The 5,000-nt window shown below is 48.4% G+C and overlaps 1 protein-coding gene across 2 annotated transcripts in view; it reads right to left on the reverse strand.

Moving 5' to 3' along the window:
* The window catches only part of LOC123517553 (tyrosine-protein kinase TXK-like), a 384,887-nt gene that overhangs the window by 308,001 nt on the left and 71,886 nt on the right, over positions 1 to 5,000 (reverse strand). The gene's annotated exons all lie outside the window — the stretch shown is intronic.

The following is a 5,000-nucleotide window of genomic DNA, read 5'->3' on the forward strand; positions in this document are numbered from 1 at the left end:
TGTCACACACACACACACACACACACACACACACACACACACACACACACCACGCTCCATTGGCTTCACTAACCACCAGTAGCCTCTACAAAGTCACTCGAGGGTCATTTTAAATCATCCTTACCTTCTTCGGCTCATCCACTCTTCCTGATCCTTGCTCCCTCCTCCACGCCTCCCTCACACACACACACACACACACCCGGTAGCTCAGTGGTTAGAGCGTTGGCTTCACAAGCCAGAGGACCGGGGTTCGATTCCCCGGCCGGGTGGAGATATTTGGGTGTGTCTCCTTTCACGTGTAGCCCCTGTTCACCTAGCAGTGAGTAGGTACGGGATGTAAATCGAGGAGTTGTGACCTTGTTGTCCCGGTGTGTGGTGTGTGCCTGGTCTCAGGCCTATCCGAAGATCGGAAATAATGAGCTCTGAGCTCGTTCCGTAGGGTAACGTCTGGCTGTCTCGTCAGAGACTGCAGCAGATCAAACAGTGAACACACACACACACACACACACACACACACACACACACACACACACACACACCATCTGTAAGGCGGAGTCGCACGGTAAATAAAGGCCAACACTTCCATTTCCAACATTTGTTTTGAGATAATACGTAAAATTACTAAAACGCCAAGACGCGCCGCTGACCCATAAATCAGGAGTCCCACGGGCGGCACGGCGAGGTAATACCGGGAGTAGAGCACGCAAAGTGGACAAATGGCAGGTGGCGAGAGTGCTGCTTGCTGCGTTTGTCTCCTGCCCTCAGGCCCTCTGTGACTGTCGCGTGGCTGTAGACAAGCACTTTTCTTTATGCATAGAGTATGTATGAGTGCATGTGTGTTCGCAGGCATTTATGTATGCATGCCTAGGTGAAGAGTGATGATGAAATCCTCGCAGTGTGACAAAGACAAACCCCGCGGCGGCGAGGAGCACACACAGCCTGGGACGCCTGCACGGTGCGCCTGCTAAACGCCAGGTAGTTATCGTGGCGGCAGTACGGCGCTCTAAAGTGACAACCGCTCTTGGTGATTTGAACTTCGTAAATTGCAATGAAGCCGTCTCTAGTCTACCTGTGTCAGTACGTAGCTGCGGCCTCTCCTGCACCGGGAAGCGCTACAATGTTCACAGTTTAGGCTCGTTATAATTCACCTTGTTGATACATTGCTGCAATTAACTTCCTTCGTTGGTCTGTTCAAACACTTGCCATTAGCAGTAGATAGTTTGTTATTCAATTGACAAAATTACCGATATATGTAATTCATACATCAATACCACATATATGTCAGATAGTTCTATATATTTTCTTGAATCTACCTAACATCCACCAAACATTTAAACTTAAAATATAACAATATCATAAACAAGGCAGTACCGTCATAAATAAATATATAAACACTAAATGAAGACAATACAACAATAAATCAGAGACCTTGCAGCGTAACAACATAACCGTAACAAAAAATAGGACAATAAGTGGCCGCAACCAAACATTAATGATTCACGCCGCGCCGGAAACTGGCGGCACGACAGGTGAGTGACTCGACGCCACATAGCACCTGTCTGCGGCCCCGCCTGCCACACCGCACTGATTCATCTTATCAACACCATCATCGTAATTTTTCCTCTTCCTCTCCTTTGTGCCGCGGCGGGAGCGAACTCCATGTGGTCTCTCCGCCCCCCACCGACGCCCCTGAGACCCTGCGCGCCGCCAAACTCACACCAGGCGTCACCGCACAGACCTTGCAATTTCTTTCCCTGCATTTCCGCATCACCATCACCATCATTAGCATTCTCTCTTCTTTCAACTTCATGTGCAGCCATCACCACAGGAAGCTGTCTGCTCAGTACACACACACACACACACACACACACACACACACACACACACACACACACACACACACACACACAAACTACCGTAGACACCAGTGGAAGGAAGGGCAGGGGTGTCGCTCCCCACACAGCATCATCCATCTTGAGCCTCCCGCGGCCCCATCAGTACCAGCTTCCCGCTCCTCCACCACCACCACCACCCCACCGCCCACACGCCCTCTTTCCACCAGCCTTCACCCCGCCGCTCCTTCAACACCGCTGGGGCACAAAACCGGACCACCAGCGCCTCCTCACACCTGATACTGCTTAACCCTACAAACCAGTCCTTTCCACCATCACCACCACCATCTCATACCGCCCATCCACCCACGCTGCCACAGTATCCCTCTTTCTCTCTCCCTCCCTTCCTCACAAGCACTGCCACCCAGATACCCACGCCACCAGAGACACCCATCCGACAACGCCGCCACAGCCTCCTCCCTCACACCCACACCCCCTGCCACCCAGCCTCCTTCCCTTAAAACCTGTGGCCACGCATGCACAACCCTGCCGGCCATGATCTTAAGGCGCGGCGGGGCTGGGATAGCGGTGTTGCGGGCGTCCCTGGGTCTCCGTTGGCAGGTCAGCGCCTCGTGACCCCAGCACCTGTCACGCCACAACAGGTGCGCCGGCAACAGGTGGGACTAAACATCAGCAACAAGTGCAGCACCATCAGAACACAATACCAAATGTCTGAAGCTTCCTTAAGATGATAATGCCACCTCCTCTCCCGCTCCTCTCCCACTCTCCCTCCCTCCCCCACATCGTTCCCCATCCCATCCTCTCTTTCCGTTTAAGTTTCAGTTCCTGCTCGAAATTTGTAAGCTCTTTTAAATTACCATTCTTAAATCTGCCCCTAAATGTCCGTAAAACGCCTCTCCCACTCCCACCCCCTCAAGGCCACTCTCCCGGCCAGGCTCCCCCCCTGACCCAGTGACCCGCCAGCTTCAAGAGGTGGCGCTGGAACATCTCTCTCTCTCTCTCTCTCTCTCTCTCTCTCTCTCTCTCTCTCTCTCTCTCTCTCTCTCTCTCTCTCTCTCTCTAAGTTCCAGCCAACGCTCAAAAATGTGTAGAAAGATCACGAGGATTAGGGTTTTGTGTGAGGTAGAGTGCAGTACAGGAAGGCGTGACAAGTAACTATCACACATCACCACAACACACTACAAGACCCTCAGTTCTGCCTCCACCATGTCTATCCGCCCTCCAATCAACTAAATCACTACTCTCCCATAAAAGATACCAGTTGAGATAAGGAAAGATGAAAGGGAAGAAAGAAACAGTGCGTGCCGACACCAATCCTCAGCATGAGAGAGACAAACAAGAAAAGCTGTACACTTCAATGCTTCCGCTGGTATACCAAGGAGTTTCAGTCTTGATTAACACTTCATGCGTGCCGCTAGCTAGTGTTTCCACCCTTTGCTGCTGCTGTTGTTGTTGTTGCTTGCTTCTTGTCACGCAGAGCCCAGATAACAAAAACTCTGACATCATCACCACCACCACCACCACCACCAACAACAACAACAACAACAGAATATCGTTACATTAAATAAGCCGGGACTGACTGAGTGATTCATCGTTTAATTGATTGATTGATTTAAGGTTGCCGAAAAAAAAAAAAGTAGTAGTAGTAGTAGTAGTAGTAGTAGTAGTAGTAGTAGTAGTAGTAGTAGTAGTAGTAGTAGTAGTAGTAGTAGTAGTAGTATTTATTTTTGTACGAGATGTAGCAGCAGCAGGAGCAGTAGCAAAAACGACACCAATTCAACTAGAAAAAGAGATCACTGACTCACTGGCACCACAGCAGTACTAAAACAGTGATTCCGGTACAAAGACGATTCACCAACAATCTTCACATCGGACCGTCGCGGAGAAATGCAGCAAGAAACATGTCACAGGACGGTGCAGCTGCAGGCGACATTAGGTGCTTGGGATGGGGGTGAGGGTAGGGACAACTAGCGGTCATGGGGCGGGTGTTGAGTGTGGGAGGAAAGACGTTAACATCATCTTGACTTCTTTTCTTCTACATTCTCCTCCTCCTCCTCCTCCTGGTTCTCCTGATCCTCGCTAATGGTCGCGTAATTCCTGCTGGGTTCGTAATGACTTAAATGCGGTGGACACGGAGAGGCTGAGCTGGCCAGGGGAGAGGCGAGCCGTGGAAAGGAGAGAGGAAAGCACGGACTGGGGAAAGAGGGAGAGTGAAAGCAGGGAGTGAAGGAGCTTGAGTGAGAGGAGAAAGACTAAATACTATAAGGGTGTAAAAAGAGATATTTGGGAGAGGTGAGGGACGAAAGGATAAAAAAAAGTGATGATATTGAAGAAAAGATAAAATGAAAGGCATGATAGGGAGAGAGAACAGCACAAGAAACAATAAGAGGGAAAGAATACAGAAAATAAAAAATAATTACAAATCAAAAAGAAACAAAAAAAAAACAGGAAGAAACGTTATGATGAAAAGAACAGGTTATTTATGTAAGAGGAAGAAAGGAATGAAGAAAAATGAGAAGTTTAGAGAGAGAGAGAGAGAGAGAGAGAGAGAGAGAGAGAGAGAGAGAGAGAGAGAGAGAGAGAGAGAGAGAGAGAGAGAGAGAGAGAGAGAGAGAGAGAGAGATAACGGGATGAGGGAACAAAGAAAAGAACGAAACAGTGAAATATAGAAGAATGAAATAAAGAAAGAAAGAGGAGAAATAAAGAAGGAAGAGAGAAAGTTAGAAAAAGTAAAAACTATAAGAAAAAATAAACAAGCAAATAAGAAAAGGAAGAAAAGAACAAAGAAACAAAGAAAATGAAATAATGAACAAACACGGGAAGGAAAAAATTGATAAAACAAAGAAAGAAAGAAAGGAAACAACTAACAACAAACAAACACCATAAAGAAAAACACACACGAAACATAAACAAAGCGACAAACAAACACAAAGGAACCAAAACAAAAACAAAAACACAAACAGGAGTCAAACCATCACCCCTCCTCCCCTCCCCTCCCCATCATCACCCAACCTCCTTTCTCCCTCCATTCCTCTCCCCTTTCGTCATCCCATCATCCAACTTCCCCCTCCCACACCCGCATCACCCTCCTTCCTTCCTCTCCTCTCCCTCATCTCATCACCCAACTTCCTCCCACTCCCTCCCTCT

The sequence above is a fragment of the Portunus trituberculatus genome, chromosome 42 (genome assembly GCF_017591435.1).
Source record: "Portunus trituberculatus isolate SZX2019 chromosome 42, ASM1759143v1, whole genome shotgun sequence".
Lineage (NCBI taxonomy): Eukaryota > Metazoa > Arthropoda > Malacostraca > Decapoda > Portunidae > Portunus > Portunus trituberculatus.